General features: G+C 38.7%; 1 protein-coding gene and 1 pseudogene across 1 annotated transcript in view; one reads left to right on the top strand and one right to left on the bottom strand.

The window, feature by feature from the left end:
• ZDHHC17 (zinc finger DHHC-type palmitoyltransferase 17) overlaps positions 1–18,123 on the bottom strand; it is a 106,330-nt gene that overhangs the window by 72,793 nt on the left and 15,414 nt on the right. The window lies entirely within an intron of this gene.
• Positions 1,187–5,965, top strand: LOC115858431 (small ribosomal subunit protein uS10-like; annotated as a pseudogene).

The following is an 18,123-nucleotide window of genomic DNA, read 5'->3' on the forward strand; positions in this document are numbered from 1 at the left end:
GAACCAAGATGCAATTTAATTGATATCTCTGCCAAGGAAAGTAATACTAATTAAAAAATACATATGTAGGTCATTGTAACTTTTAAGAATGCAGTAATTCCATTAGAAACAGCATGGTATAATAGAAAAAGTCCTTGACTGAGAGGCTAATGAATTGAAAGTCTGCCATTCTCTTACCTAGGCTACAACCCGGCAAGGCAATTAACTATGGTAGGATTCAGGTCCCTCATCTGTAAAAAGAGGGGGATGAATAAGATCAGCTTAGAGTTCTACCCAGCTGCCTCAAGGACCAACATCAGGGCATCAAAGAGCTTGATAGTTTTAGCTCCACTCAATTCACTTCCTTCTTAAACAAAGCACTTTGTTATTTAGCCTCTTTTTTAGATACTGGGGCTTTACATAATATTTCTTTAATAATAAAAAAAGATTTAGCTCCTTTTTAAAAGTTTAAAAACCACTAGATTAGAAGTCCTCCAAGATCCCTTCTAAGGCTAACATACAATGATTTTATATATTGGAATAAAGAAATTACAGCCACTGGAAGGATCCTTAAGGTACCTAAATTGACAGCCAAAGGTTTTTATAGCCCTAGGAGCTGCTGAACAGAACTAGGAGGAGAGAAAGCACCTCCAAAACCTGCTGCTCAAGTAGCAGACAGGAAGGAGAAGAGCTGGGACAAGCTCAGCTGCCATACACGGCTGCTAAGAGAAATCAATACGATAAAACTCAAACTTATACGGCAGATACAGGCAAACTCTGGATGGCATATCAAGATGATAGACTCCATAATACGTGTTTATTCACATGCCTGGATGGAATTATATAACCAATAAACTAGTGAGCAAGTGTCTGTGTGCAATCTAGTTAATACAATCTAGTTAACTTTTAAAAAATACTAGACCTATTAATCTTTAGTTTACATTCATTTAAAACAAAGAGGGGGCTTCCCTGGTGGCGCAGTGGTTGACAGTCCGCCTGCCGATGCAGGGTACATGGGTTCGTGTCCCGGTCCGGGAAGATCCCACATGCCGCGGAGCGGCTGGGCCCGTGAGCCATGGCCGCTGAGCCTGCGCATCCGGAGCCTGTGCTCCGCAACGGGAGAGGCCACAACAGTGAGAGGCCCGCGTACCGCAAAAAAAAAACAACAACAACAAAGAAGGAGGCAGCACTGATCAAAGAATCCTCTATGGCAAGGGTCTCCAAGCCCCGGGCTGCGGACTGCTACGGAACTGTGCCACACAGGAGGTGGAGAGCGGTGGGCGATGGAGCGAAGCTCCATCTGCCGCCCCCATCGCTGCATTACTGCCTGAACCATCCCCGCACCAGGCCATGGAAAAACTGTCTTCCACGAAACCGGTCCCCGGTGCCAAAAAGGTTGGGGACCCCTGCTCTATGGCACAGTACTTTATTACCAACCAAATATAGATGTTTAATAAGAGCTCTATAAGAAAAGGTGCTCCAAGAATCGGTTCTATGGTAGAGTATATCTGAAAGAACAAACATGCAAGAGTAAGTTCAGGAATATTCAGAAAGAAGGGTAAGGGCAGGGACTTGCCCTGCCATTAATTATAATACATCAGAAAGCAAACTAAAGAAAAAATAGGAGTACTGCAGTGATAAATAGGGCAGTGGAATAGAGCTTTAAGAATGAGAATTAGAATCAGGAGGGAAAGACATATTATTCAGTAAATGGTATAAATGGACAACTGGCTAGCCATCTGGGATAAAAAAAAAATTCAACAGGCTCCAACACAGAAGAGTGATGTGCTTGGTAGAAAGACGCTAACAAATACAGCCAAGGATATAGTTTCTTTAATGGCATATGATGCTGAAGCTTGTCTGGAAAAGCAGGGCCACACAAAGCAGAATTCAGAGCAGCATGCTCCCAGGTGGAAGCTTCCCAGGTCAGCAACACATCCCATGAGAACATACAGGTAGATGCCTCTACTATTCTCCTGGTGAGAGAACCATGCACCCCCCTGTTCTGGGGAGGCTTTGTGCCACTCTGGACTCTCCTGACTGTTCTGGAGACTCTGACCGTATGTCTGGTGCTCACCAGGTCTAAGTAACTTGTTCAAAACAGCTCTAGGACTTACCTGAATGTTTAATGAAAGACCAGTTAGAGTGAAGATCAATTTCCCAGGTTTCCTAGAGAAGTGACTACCCGGCAGGACCGGGCCTCAGTCAAGGACTCTTCCTATAAGATTCCCATCTCACTCCTTATATTAGATAACCTCCAGTCAGGTCAAAGATTTAAATATAAGAATATCAGTAATAACAGTCCTAATGTTTAAAAAAAAAAAAAGCTCTGAGAAAAGCATGAGTAACAACACATTGAAAAATGGGCAAAGAATATGAAGATAATTCAAAGAGGGCAAAACACAATGGCAAATATAGGTATGAAAAGATGCCGTAATTCTCAATATAAATGCATTTCCAAACAGAGAGAGAGCACAAAGTCAATTCAATAAAATCCTAGGGCACATACATGTTACCTACAAGACACATGTTATCTGCCTGCCTTTGGTGCATTAACCCATAAATATACACAGGTGAATTAACAAACCAGTAGGGCTTAACCATATGACTGTAACTTGCACTGTGCAAATGTCTGCTGTCAGGTATCATTCTAACAGGTTGGACTCTAAATCAAGAAGCTAATTGTATTTAATTATATAATTTTGAGCTTCTCAAATTTAATTCCATTAAATGTATATGATGAAACTAAAACAATATAAAGTGTTGTTGACAAAAAGAAAGAAAAAAAGTCTCTATACATAACTGACTCATTTTTAAGTCCTAGCCAAAACTGATGAGCCAAATGTGAGACCTTCTTAAAACCTAGGTAGTAATGAACTAAATTCTAGGAATACCATAAGGATTTTTAAAAAGGAATATATAATGAGAGGACAGCATAAGCATTAAGCATATAACGAAATGAACAAAGAAAGATAAGGAAAAGCAGTAGCCACTACAAAATTATAAAATAACTTTCTTTTAAAACGTATTTAATTAATAGTGTCAGCAAAGGGCACTACACTCAAGACAGAATTTCTTACTAATCTATTTGATGTACCCTCTTTAAGGGAAGATTGGACAAAAATGATCTGGTGATATAATGGAAAGATTTCAAATCAATTTTTTCAGTAAGTAAGAAGTCTCTGCTATATTATATGCTCTGCTGTGGTCCCCAATCCCTGGCTAACAGTATGTGATTTTTGCTTTTAAAAAAGAGAGGCCAACTTGAGGCATAGGTAGGTTCTCTTTATGCTGTAGGACCACCACTGTCTCAATCCAAACTATCAAATTCACTTTGCTTGCTTCCAACAAATTTTAGACTAGGAAAATGTTCATCACCTTCTAGCTTCACTAAAAACTGGTTTCACTTCATTTCCTTCTAGTATTAATCTATATGTATATACATACTTGTAACAATATACATAAATCTGGCACACTTTTTTTCCTTCCACAGACATTTGATGAACAAATGCCTATATGTATATTTTTCTCCCTCTCCTTAAAAAAAAGAAAAGAAAAGAAAAAAAAAACTTTATTTTTAGGATTATTTTTATTTAGGATAGTTTAAGATTTACAAAACCAGTACACAGTTCCCATATTCCACACACCCAATTTTCACTATTATTAACATCTAACATTAGTATGGTACATTTGTTGTTATTCAATCAATATTAATACATTATTAACTGAGATCTATACTTTATTCAGATTGCCTTAGTTTTTAGGTAATGTCCTTTTTCTGTTCCAGGATTCCATCCAGGGTATCGCATTACATTTAAGAGGTCACGGCTCCCCAGGCTCTTCTTCGCTATGACAATTCCTCAAACTTATTTTTGATGACTTTGACAGTTTTGAGAACTAGTCAGATATTTTGTAGAATGACCCTCAACTGGGATTTGTCAAGGGTTTTTTTCACTATTAGACTAGAGTATGTGTTTTTAGGAAGAAGTGTTATTTTTTAATTTAACCTAATTTTGCAAATTTCCTTCAATACTGCTATACAATCTTTATTTGCCCAAATATTTATATATCTTTAGTCTGTAATCACAGTATTCATATATTTTATATTCTTCCCTTTTACATTTCCTCTTAGAATGGCTATTATTAAAACGACAAGATATAACAGATGTTGGAGAGGATGTGAAAAAAAGGGAACCCTTGTACACTGTTGGTGGGACTGTAAATTGGAATAGTCACTATGGAAAATAGTATGGGGATTCCTCAAAACATTAAGAATAGAACTACCATATGACCTAGCTATTTCACTTCTGGGTATTTACCCAAAGAACACAAAAACACTAATTCAAAAAGACATCTGCACTCTTATGTTCACTGCAGCATTATTTACAATAGCTGAGACATGGAAACAACCTAGGTGTCCATCGATGGATAAAGGGATGAAGAAGATGTGGTATATTCGTACACAATGGAATACTACTCAGCCATAAAAAAGAATGAAATCCTGACATTTGCAACAACATGTATAGACCTTGAGGGTATTATGCCAAGTAAAATAAGTCAGAAGGAGAAAGACAAATACTGTATGATTTCACTCACGTGTGGAATCTAGAAAAATAAAACAAAATAAAACAAAAAAAACTCATAGATACAGAGAACAGATTAGTGTTTACCGAAGAGAAGGGGACTGGGGGGAGGTGAGCAGGGGGTGAAGGGGGTCAACTGTATGGTGATAGATTATAACTAGACGCCTGGTTTGTAGTGTATACAGATGTTGAATTACAATGCTGTACACCTTAAACTTATATAATAATTTTAAAAAACAAACCAAGAAAAAGGATAACTTTAAAAAAAAAAGAATAAATGGATGGATTTTTCCTCACTACAACAAAATACTTCCTTTAACTCATTTAACATTTCTTCTTTTTAACCCATTATTGACCAGGGGATTTTTGTAGAAACTAACGCCTGTGGCCTTAATACATTTCTGATCAAAAATGTGTTAACTGGAGTAAATTCCTAGAGAGAGATTCTTAAAGGGTATGAATATTCTTATGGTTCTTGATACAATATCTAAATTGTTTTTTGCAAAGGGACTATATTTATAATCCCACCACCAATATCTGATTAACCATTTCTCCATAAACTCACTGACTCTAGGTGTTGTTTTTAAATTATCCCTTAATTTAAATAGAGTAGATAATACTTGAACTCTCAACCTTAAATATATTTTCCTATTCTATTTCATCTTTTGAGAATTACCTGTTCCTATCCTTTGGTCATTTTATTCTATTTTGGTCCTGAAATTTGTTTGTTTAATGTATTTGAATCTGATTTTATGTTTAGAGAAGATTAGATACTAACCTTTTCATACTGATCTAAACACTTCTGTTCCATTGTTAGAGCTGTTATCTATGCTTTTGATATATTTCAAGGATTATACTTTTATAATCACGTACATTTTTTTCCTTGGTCCTGACTTTTATATTTAAATACTACCATAGCACTTGGACGAAGACAGGGTCGCCGCTGCAGCGGAGCCTCGGGCCACCCACTCCTGCTCCTACCTTACCGCTGTTCGCTCTCGCCAAGGAACAAGTCAGTCAGGAAGCTGTGCCACAGCCATCCATAGCTTTTAAAGATACCGGAAAGACTCCAGTGGAGCCCGAGGTGGCGATTCACCGCATTAGAATCACCCTCACTAGCCACAACGTGAAGTCTTTGGAGAAGGGATGTGCTGACCTGATCAGAGGTGCAAAGGAAAAGAATCTCAAAGCGAAAAGGACCAGTTCAGATGTCTACCAAGACTCTGAGAATAACTACAAGGAAAACTCCTTGTCGTGACGGTTCTAAGACTTGGGATTTTTTCCAGATGAGGATCCACAAGGGACTCATTGACCTGCACAGTCCTTCTGAGATTGTCAAGCAGATCACTTCCATCAGTATTGAGCCAGGAGTCGAGGCTGAAGTCACCAGTGCAGATGCTTAAATCAACATTTTTAATAAATTGATAATCAGTTGTTAAAAAAAAAATACTACCATAATCATTAGTGCTACCCATCAAATAGTTCCAGTTCTTTTCCCAAGCACATGGTAGTTTTGTACGTCCTTGGCCCCTGGAAAATTAAGTAAGTCCAAGTGATTGACTTTTTTCTTTTAACCAAGAGAATATGAATAAAAGAGACATGTTGCTGTCAGAGAATAGGTTTTAAGAGCCAGTATGCAATTCCTCACTCTCACTTCTCGTCGGCCATGGAAACTGGCAATGTTCCAGAGAGCAGATAGTCAATCAGTCTGGGTCCCAGAGCAGCCATAATGCATGTGTAGCAAACCACTGACACGTATGCCACTAAGAGGGTTGCTACTGCAGCAAGACCTAGCTTATCCTGACTACTATAACTCTGAGAGTTACTCTAGTAAGTAGTATGCAGACGGGGACCTATATAAATCATTTTCATTGCATTTTGGAGCTGGTTATAAGTAGTATATGGGAGTACTACTAATGTCCAGATTTACCTTGTATCTAGCCACATTGTTAAAATTATAATCTCTAATTTTTTATGATCTCTTTGAATAGTCTAAAAATACAATCAAATCTGAAAATAAGTGTTGTCTTTCCTTTCATGGCATTGGCAGAAACATCAAATGCAATTTTACAAAAAAATAATGACAGTACATCCTTATTTCCTTATTTTTTTTCCATTTTAAACAGGCAATGCCCTTACTGTTTCTCCATCATTTATAAAGTTAAGTCATCCTTATTCAAATCCATTCCAGAGAATGAATAACATTGCATTTAGATACAAATGTCCACTTGACCACCTTTTTCTGTCTTGCCTCTACAATATCCTCTTAAAAGGTCTGCCTACACTGCTGTTCCAATCACTCCCCTGCTTAAAATCCTTAAAATCATGCATATAGAGTAAATGAAGAACATTTCAGCAGTCATACAAAATCGCATGGTCTGGCCCCACCTTACTTTTTCCAGCTTTAATATTCATCATTTCCTTCCAAGCATCATACATGTTTATTTATACCAGCCATTCCAAGTACAGTCATGTACTTTAAAAACCTCAGTACCATGTTGCTCATGTTAGCTATTCTACTCAGAAGGCACACCCCATCTCAGGTTTGAAAGACTTTTACTAATCCTTTAATTCACACTTCAAAAGTCACCATAGTCTTCCTTGTTTCCTTCAGGTAGAGTCAACTGTCCTATTATCTGTATTCTCACTACTACGCAAACAAATTATTATAGTACTGTGTGATGGGATATGTGTTAGTTCCCTATTGATCCTGTAATAGATTTCTACAAGATTAGTGCCTTAAAAGGACACATATTTATTACATTATAGTTCTGGAGATCGGAAGATCAAAATCAAACATCAATATCACAAAGGGTCAGCAGAGCCATGCTCTCTAAAGAGGCTCTAGGGGAGAAGCCATTTCTTGCCTCTTCTAGCTCTGGTGGCTTCCGGCATACCTTGGCTTCTGGTGACATCAGTCCAATATTTGAGGCCAGCATCTTCAAATCTCCCTGGTCTGCTTCTTAAGGGCTATTCCTTCTGTATGTGTGTTCAAATCTCTGTCTGCCTCCCTCTTATAAGGATACGTGTAATTGCAATTAGGGTCCACCTGGATATCCAGAGTGACCTCCCCCATCACAAGACCCTTAATTTAATCATCCCTGTAAAGATTCTTTTTCCCTTATAAGGTAACACTTACAGGACAAGTTCCAGGGTTTAAGATTTGATATTTTTGGGAAGCCATTATTCTGCTTACCAGAAGATGGGAATAAAGGTGGAAAAGTGAGAAGTAAAGAGGCAAAGTTAATATTACATAGGCTAGGTGCTGTTTGTAGTTTTCTCTCAGCTATCAAACATCCTCAGTCATTGGCAGTATCTACTGTTGCCTCTCTCATGTGGGGCATTTTGAGAATTCTGCAATACTCTCTCCTTGACCAAACTGCAGTCAGACTCCTCTGATCATTCTTCTCAAATGGGCCTTGACCTTGCCTCCCATCCTTACTGGGACTGCATAGTCCAGCTTTAGCAAGAATCCTGCTAAGTCAGTTTACAGAATTTCCTGTCCTTGCTATCTGATCACCCTGGCTTGCCCTCAGCAAGAATCCTGTTAAGTTGGTTTAGCAAGAATCTCCCTATCCTTGATGTCTCCTCTTAGTATTTTCCCTCCACTGATCACCCCCACCTCATTCTGCCTGTTGGCTATAAATTTCCAATTGTCCTTGCTGTACTCAGAACTGAGCCCAGTTGTATACTGAGGGGCTCCTTTCCCCTATTGCAATGGTTCCTGGATGAAATCCATTTTTACCATTTTAACTACTGTCATCTCTGGTTTTCTTTGACAGAATCTGTCTCTGTAACATTCTCTGGCGCAGAAGAGACATTCTTCAGCTTACCTCTAAAAAGTCCTCAGCTCCTATGTCACTGGTATAACTTTGAGGTTGCTTCTGCCCAGCAGGCAATTCTCTTTGGTAAGTTTCTTTCAAGATGGCTGTAGCCTGTCTAGCCTCTAAAGTGTTTGGTTGGCCCAAAGGAAACACCTTTAATTCAACATCACTGGACACACAGAGGAAGTTGTGTGTCCTGGCTCTTCCACTGTACGGCTATTTTATATATCGCTTACCTTTACACCTCCCCAGTAAAGCAGCAGCTGCCCCCAGTCTCTGGGCCATCAGTAATTCCAGGGGACCCAAATCACACTTTTCCAAGAATTCTCTAACACTCCACTCAGACAGCATCCTAGGGAGGCCTAACTATTTTCCACAACCCAGCAGACATTCAGCCAGAGAAGTATTTTTCCTCCTGAAAAGTTCTCCAATCTTTCAGAGAAATTGTTTGCAACCCACATGGAAGACAATATAAACACTACAGCACTCCCTCTTGGGTTGATAACTCTTCCAAGAATCCTTTGCTCCCACTTAAGTCTCTCTTTATCTTGTACCGACTAGAGGTAATAGAGTTCCAGTACAAATCACAGCCACTTTCCAGCAGGTTCAGCACCTCTGCTTATACTGCAGGGCTCCTTTGTCAACTACTGTCCTCAATTTTGAGCTCCAAGAAAAATGCTTAGGTGACAAGAAAAAAATCCCACTTTACATCCTATTATACAAAATATAATCTGTATCTTAAATCTGTATCTTATATAATACTGTATCTTAAAATACTTAGTATTTTTCACTTAACATTATGTTTTTGGGGATTTACCTGTGCTGAAACATGTAGTTCTTGTTTATTTAATGAAATTATTAGACAGTATTCCATTACATGAATAAACCACATACATTCCCCTACTAAGACTTTTTTGCTACTATAAATCATACTGCAATGAACAATCTTATACAGGTCTCATCTGTAAAAGTTCCTCTAGGGTAAGCACCTAGTATTGGAACTTCTGGATTAAGAGATTTTGAGTATCTTCTACTTTACTGTCATTAAAATACTTTCCAAGGTGGCAGTACCAACTTATACTCTCACTAGCAATGTATGAGTTTTTCACTATACTTAGATTTACCAGACTTAATTTTGGAGGAATCTGGTGGGTACTAAATTATATCTTGTTTTGACCTGCATTTCCCAGAAGCAAATTGAAAAAAGTTAATTTAGGTAGATCAACTATATCAATGCTGCTGAAAAGTCAACAAGGATGAGGACCACAAGTTAACCACTGGATACAGCAATATAGATTTCGTGTTGCTTTGCCAAGGTAGAAGCACATGCCAGACTAGAACTGATTAAAGGAAAGATGGAAGGAAAGAAACTGGGAACAGCAAGTACAGGCAAATCTCTTGAGGAGTTTTGATACAAAGAGCAAAGAAATAGGGCAGTAGGCAGAAGAGAAGTGCAATCGAGGAAAACATGGTGTGGGTTTTGAGATTTTTTTTTCAGGATGGGAGAAATGACTGATAGTAGAAATGATCTGGTAGAGTCAAAAATTGATGAGGTAGAAGTGTGAGTAGAGAACTGCTGGAGAGATGCCTTCAGTGGGCATGAGAGGACAGAAATTAAGCATAATCAAACATAAACAGTATTTTTATGCTAAAAAACACAGAACACTGATGAAAGAAATCAAAGAAGATCTAAATAAATAGACAGACATACCATATTTATGGATTAGAAGAATAAAAATGGTTAAGATGTCAATTCTCCCCACATTGATAGATGAGTTTAATGCCATTCCTATCAAAATCCCAGCAAGACTTTTTCTGTATATAGACAAGGTTATTCTAAACTACATAATGATCAAGGGATCAATCCAAGAAGATATAAAAATTGTAAGTATTTATGCACCCAACACAGGAGCACCTCAATACATAAGGCAAATGCTAACAACCATAAAAGGGGAAATTGACATTAACACAATAATAGTGGGGGACTTTAACACCCCACTTACACCAATGGAAAGATCATCCAAACAGAAAATAAATGAAGAAACACAAGATTTAAATGACACAATGGACCAGATATATTTAATTGATATTTATAGGACATTCCATCTGAAAGTAGCAGAATACACTTCCTTCCCAAGTCCACACAGAACACTCTCCAGGATAGATCACATCTTGGGTCACAAATCAAGCCTCGGAAAATTCAAGAAGACTGAAATCATATCAAGCATCTTTTCTGAGATTATAATCGCTATGAGATTAGAAATCAATTACAGGGGGAAAAAACTGTAAGAAACACAAATACATGGAGGCTAAACAGGGTGCTACTAAATAATCAAGAGATCACTGAAGAAATCAAAAAACACACAGAAAAATGACAAAAATACAAAATGACCCATAACCTATGGGATGCAGCAGAAGCAGTTTTAAGAGGGAAGTTTATAGCAATTCGATCCCACCTCAAGAAACAAGAAAAATCTCAAATTAACAATCTAATCTTACACCTAAAGCAAACAGAGAAAGAAGAACAAAGAAAACCCAAAGTCAGTAGTAGGAAAGAAATCATAAAGATCAGAGCAGAAGTAAGTGAAATAGAAACGAAGAAAACAATAGCAAAGATCAATAAAAGTAAAAGTTAGTTCTTTGAGAAGATAAACAAAATCGATAAACCCTTAGCTAGAATTAACAAGAAAAAAAGGGAGAGGACGCAAATCAGTAAAATTAGAAATGAAAAAGGAGAGATCACAACTGACACCACAGAGATACAACGGATTATAAGAGACTACTACAAGCAACTATATGCCAATAAAATGGACAACCTCGAAGAAATGTGCAAATTCTTGGAAAGGTACAATTTTCCAAGAATTAGAATATATAAACAGACCTGTCACAAGGAATGAAATAGACACTGTAATTAAAAATCTTCCAACAAACAAAAGTCCAGAACCAGATGGCTTCACAGGCAAATTCTATCAAACATTTAGAGAAGAGCTAACACTATCCTCCTCAAACTCTTCCAAAAAATTACAGAGGGAGAAACACTCCCGAATTCGTTCTTCGAGGCCACCATCACCCTGATACCAAAACCAGACAAAGATATCACAAAAAAAGAAAATTACAGGGGACGGGTGGGGGCTGGGAGCTGAGGCTCGGGCTTTGGAGTTTAGATCCCAGGGAGAGGACTGGAGTTGGCCGCGTAAACACAGCCTTAAGGGATTAGTGTACCACTGCTGGCTAGCCGGGAGGGAGTCGGGAAACGTCTGGAGATGCCGAAGAGACAAGAGACTTTTTCTTGCCGCTTTGTTTCCTGGTGTGAGAGGAGAGGGGATTAAGAGCACTGCTTAAAGGAGCTCCAGAGACCGGCTCGAGCCGCGGCTATCAGTGCTGACCCTAGAGACGGGCATGAGACGCTAAGGCTGCTGCTGCCGCCACCAAGAAGCCTGTGTGCGAGCACAGGTCACTATCCCCACGTCCCCTCCCCGGAGCCTGTGCAGCCCGCCACTGCCAGGGTCCCGTGATCCAGGGAAAACTTCCCCGGGAGAATGCACGGCGCACCTCAGGCTGGTGCAATGTCACGCTGGCCTCTGCAGCCGCAGGCTCGCCCCGCACTCCGTGCCCCTCCCTCCCCCGGGCCTGAGTGAGCCAGAGCCCCCGAATCAGCGGCTCCTTTAACCCTGTCCTGTCTGAGTGAAGAACAGACACCCTCAGGCGACCTACACGCAGAGGCGGGGCCAAATCTAAAGCTGAGCCCCGGGAGCTGTGGGAACAAAGAAGAGAAAGGGAAATCTCTCCCAGCAGCCTCAGGACCAGCGGATTAAAGCTCCACAATCAACTTGAGGTACCCTGCATCTGTGGAATACCTGAATGGACAACAAATCATCCCAAGTTAAGGAGGTGGACTTTGGTAGCAAGATAGATTATTTTTTCCCCTTTTCCTCTTTTTGTGAGTGTGTATGTGTATGCTTCTGTGTGAGATCTTGTCTGTATAGCTTTGCTTTCACCATTTGTCCTAGGGTTCTGTTCGTCCGTTTTGTTTGTTTTTTAACTTTTTAAAATTTTTTTCTTAATAATTATTTTTTATTTTAATAACTTTATTTTATTTTTATCCTTTTTCTTTCTTTCCTTTTTTCCTTCTTCCTTCCTTCCTTCCTTTCCTTCCCTCCCTCCCTACCTGCCTCCCCCCACCCCTCTCTCTCTTTCTTTCTTTATATTTTTTCTCCCTTTTATTCTGAGCCATGTGGAGGACAGTCTCCTGGTCTTCCAGCCAGGAGTCAGGGCTGTGCAACTAAGGTGAGAGCCAACTTCAGGACACTGGTCCACAAGAGACGCCCCAGCTCCACGTAATATCAAACGGCAAAAATCTCCATCTCAACACCAAGACCCAGCTTCACTCAACAACCAGCAAGCTACAGTGCTAGATACCCTATACCAAACAACTAGCAAGAAAGGTACACAGCCCCATCCATTAGCAGAGAGGCTGCCTAAATGATAATAAGGCCACAGACACCCCAAAACACACCATCAGACGTACACCTGCCCACCAGAAAGACAAGATCCAGCCTCATTCACCAGAACACAGGCACTAGTCCCCACCAGGAAGCCTACACAACCCACTGAACCAACCTTAGCCACTGGGGACAGACACCAAAAACAACGGGAACTACGAACTGCAGCCTGCAAAAAGGAGACCCCAAACACAGTAAGATAAGCAAAATGAAAAGACAGAAAAACACACAGCAGATAAAGGAGCAAGTTAAAACCCACCAGACCTAACAAATGAAGAGGAAACAGACAGTCTACCTGAAAGAGAATTCAGAATAATGATAGTAAAGATGATCCAAAATCTTGGAAATAGAATAGAGAAAATGCAAGAAACATTTAACAAGGACCTAGAAGAACTAAAGAGGAAAGAAGCAATGATGAACAACACAATAAATGAAATTAAAAATACTCTAGAAGGGATCAATAGCAGAATAACTGAGGCAGAAGAACGGATAAGTGACCTGGAAGATAAAATAGTGGAAATAATTACTGAACAGCAGAATAAAGAAAAAAGAATGAAAAGAACTAAGGACAGTCTCAGAGACCTCTGGGACAACATTAAACGCACCAACATTCGAATTATAGGGGTCCCAGAAGAAGAAGAGAAAAAGAAAGGGACTGAGAAAATATTTGAAGAGATTATAGTTGAAAACTTCCCTAATATGAGAAAGGAAATAGTTAATAAAGTCCAGGAAGCATAAGAGTCCCATACAGGATAAATCCAAGGAGAAACATGCCAAGACACATATTAATCAAACTATCAAAAATTAAATACAAAGAAAACATATTAAAAGCAGCAAGGGAAAACAAACAAATAACACACAAGGGAATCCCCATAAGGTTAACAGCTGATCTTTCAGCAGAAACACTGCAAGCCAGAAGGCAGTGTCAGGACATATTTAAAGTGATGAAGGAGAAGAACCTACAACCAAGATTACTCTACCCAGCAGGGATCTCATTCAGATTTGATGGAGAAATTAAAACCTTTACAAACAAGGAAAAGCTGGGGAGTTCAGCACCACCAAACCAGCTTTACAATAAATGCTAAAGGAACTTCTCTAGGCAAGAAACACAAGAGAAGGAAAAGACCTACAATAACAAACCCCAAACAATTAAGAAAATGGGAATAGGAACATACATATCGATAATTACCTTAAATGTAAATGGATTAAATGCTCCCCCCAAAAGACACAGACTGGCTGAATGTATACAAAAACAAGATCCATATGCTGTCTACAAGAGACCCACTTCAGACCTAGGGACACATACAGACTGAAAGTGAGGGGATGGAAAAAGATATTCCATGCAAATGAAAATCAAAAGAAAGCTGGAGTAGCAATTCTCATATCAGACAAAACAGACTTTAAAATAGAGACGATTACAAGAGACAAAGAAGGACACTACGTAATGATCAAGAGATTGATCCAAGAAGAAGATATAACAACTGTAAATATTTATGCACCCAACATAAGAGCACCTCAATACATAAGGCAAATGCTAACAGCCATAAAAGGGGAACTCGACAGTAACACGATCATAGTACGGGACTTTAACACCTCACTTTCACCAATGGACAAATCATCCAAAATGAAAATAAATAAGGAAACACAAGCTTTAAATAATACATTAAACAAGATAAACTTAATTGATATTTATAGGATATTCCATCCAAAAACAACAGAATACACATTTTTCTCAAGTGCTCATGGAACATTCTCCAGGATAGATCATATCTTGGGTCACAAATCTTGCCTCGGTAAATTTAAGAAAATTGAAATTGTATCAAGTATCTTTTCCGACCACAACACTATGAGACTAGATATCAATTACAGGAAAAGATCTGTAAAAAATGCAAACACATGGAGGCTAAACAATACACTACTTAATAATGAAGTGATCACTGAAGAAATCAAAGAGGAAATCAAAGAATACCTAGAAACAAATAACAAATGAGACACGACGACCCAAAACCTATAGGATGCAGCAAAAGCAGTTCTAAGAGGGAAGTTTATAGGAATACAATCCTACCTTAAGAAACAAGAAACATCTCAAATAAACAACCTAACCTTGCACCGAAAGCAATTAGAGAAAGAAGAACAAAAAAACCCCAAAGTTAGCAGAAGGAAACATATCATACAGATCAGAATAGAAATAAGTGAAAAAGAAATGAAGGAAATGATAGCAAAGATCAATAAAACTAAAAGCTGGTTCTTTGAGAAGATAAACAAAATTGATAAACCATTAGCCAGACTCATCAAGAAAAAAAGGGAGAAGACTCAAATCAATAGAATTAGAAATGAAAAAGGAGAAGTAACAACTGACACTGCAGAAATACAAAGGATCATGAGAGATTACTACAAGCAACCCTATGCCAATAAAATGGACAACCTGGAAGAAATCAACAAATTCTTAGAAATGCACAACCTGCCAAGATTGAACCAGGAAGAAATAGAAAATATGAACAGACCAATCACAAGCACTGAAAATGAAACTGTGATTAAAAATCTTCCAACAAACAAAAACCCAGGACCACATGGCTTCACAGGCGAATTCTATCAAACACTTAGAGAAGAGCTAACACCTATCCTTCTCAAACTCTTCCAAAATATAGCAGAGGGAGGAACACTCCCAAACTCATTCTACGAGGCCACCATCACCCTAATACCAAAACCAGAAAAAGAAGTCACAAAGAAAGAAAACTACAGGCCAATATCACTGATGAATATAGATGCAAAAATCCTCAACCAAATACTAGCAAACAGAATCCAACAGCACACTAAAAGGCTCATACACCATGATCAAGTGGGGTTTATTCCAGGAATGCAAGGATTCTTCAATATACACAAATAAATCAAAGTGATACACTATGCTAACAAACTGAAGGAGAAAAACCATATGATCATCTCAATAGATGCAGAAAAAGCTTTCGACAAAATTCAACACCCATTATGATAAAAACCCTGCAGAAAGTAGGCATAGAGGGAACTTTCCGCAACATAATATAGGCCATATATGACAAACCCACAGCCAACATCGTCCTCAATGGTGAAAAACTGAAACCATTCCCACTAAGATCAGGAACAAGACAAGGTTCTCCACTCTCACCACTCTTATTCAACACAGTTTTGGAAGTTTTAGCCACAGCAATCAGAGAAGAAAAAGAAATAACAGGAATCCAAATCAGAAAAGAAGTAAAACTGTCACTGTGTGCAGATGACATGATACTATACATAGAGAATCCTAAAGATGCTACCAGAAAACTACTAGAGCTAATCCATGAATTTGGTAAAGTAGCAGGATACAAAATTAATGCACAGAAATCTCTGGCATTCTTACACACTAGTGATGAAAATTCTGAAAGACAAATTAAGAAAACACTCCCATTTACCATTGCAACAAGAAGAATAAAGTATCTAGGAATAAACCTACCTAAGGAGACAAGAGACCAGTATGCAGAAAATTATGACACTGATGAAAGAAATGAATGATGATACAAATAGATGGAGAGATATACCATGTTCTTGGATTGGAAGAATCAACATTGTGAAAATGACTCTACTACCCAAAGCAATCTACAGATTCAATGCAATCCCTATCAAACTACCACTGGCATTTTTCACAGAACAAGAACAAAAAATTTCACAATTTGTATGGAAACACAAAAGACCCCAAATAACCAAAGCAATTTTGAGAACGAAAAATGGAGCTGGAGGAATCAGGCTCCCTGACTTCAGACTCTACTACAAAGCTACAGTAATCAAGACAGTATGGTACTGGCACAAAAACAGATATATAGATCAATGGAACACGACAGAAAGCCCAGATATAAACCCATGCACGTATGGTCCCCTTATCTTTGATAAAGGAGGCAGGAATATACAGTGGAAAAAAGACAGCCTCTTCAATAAGTCGACAGGTACATGAACACTCCCTAACACCATACATAAAAATAAGCTCAAAATGGATTAAAGACCTAAATGTAAGGACAGACACTATCAAACTCTTAGAGGAAAACATAAGCAGAACACTCTATGACGTAAATCACAGCAAGATCCTTTTGGACCCACCTCCTAGAGAAATGGAAATAAAAACAAAAATAAACAAATGGGAACTAATGAAACTTCAAAGCTTTTTCACAGCAAAGAAACCATAAACAAGACCAAAAGACAACTGTCAGAATGGGAGAAAATATTTGCAAATGAAGCAACTGACAAAGGATTAATTTCCAAAATTTACAAGCAGCTCATGCAGCTCAGTAACAAAAAAACAAACAACTCAATCCAAAAATGGGCAGAAGACCTAAATAGACATTTCTCCAAAGAAGAGATACAGACTGCCAACAAACACATGAAAGAATGCTCAACATCATTAATTATTAGAGAAATGCAAATCAAAACTACAATGAGATATCATCTCACACCAGTCAGAATGGGCATCATCAAAAAATCTAGAAACAATAAACGCTGGAGAAGGTGTGGAGAAAAGGGAACACTCTTGCACTGTTGGTGGGAATGTGAATTGGTACAGCCACTATGGAGAACAGTATGGAGGTTCCTTAAAAAACTACAAATAGGACTACCATATGAACCAGCAATCCCAATACTGGGCATGCACCCTGAGAAAACCATAATTCAAAAAGAGTCATGTACCAAAATGTTCATTGCAGCTCTATTTACAATAGCCCGGAGATGGAAACAACCTAAGTGCCCATCATCAGATGAATGGATAAAGAAGATGTGGCACATATGTACAATGGAATATTACTCAGCCATAAAAAGAAACGAAATTGAGCTATTTGTAATGAGGTAGATAGACCTAGAGTCTGTCATACAGAGTAAAGTAAGTCAGAAAGAGAAAGAAAAATTCCATATGCTAACACATATATATGGAATTTAAGAAAAAAAAAATCTCATGAAGAACCTAGGGGTAAGACAGGAATAAAGACACAGACCTACTAGAGAACGGACTTGAGGATATAGGGAGGGGGAAGGGTGAGCTGTGACAAAGCGAGAAAGAGGCATGGACATATATACACTACCAAATGTAAGGTAGATAGCTAATGGGAAGCAGCCGCATAGCACAAGGAGATCGCTCTGTGCTTTGTGACCACCTGGAGGGGTGGGATAGGGAGGGTGGGAGGGAGGGAGACCCAAGAGGGAAGAGATATGGGAACATATGTATATGTATAACTGATTCAC

The sequence above is a fragment of the Globicephala melas genome, chromosome 10 (assembly GCF_963455315.2).
Source record: "Globicephala melas chromosome 10, mGloMel1.2, whole genome shotgun sequence".
In the NCBI taxonomy this organism is placed as follows: domain Eukaryota; kingdom Metazoa; phylum Chordata; class Mammalia; order Artiodactyla; family Delphinidae; genus Globicephala; species Globicephala melas.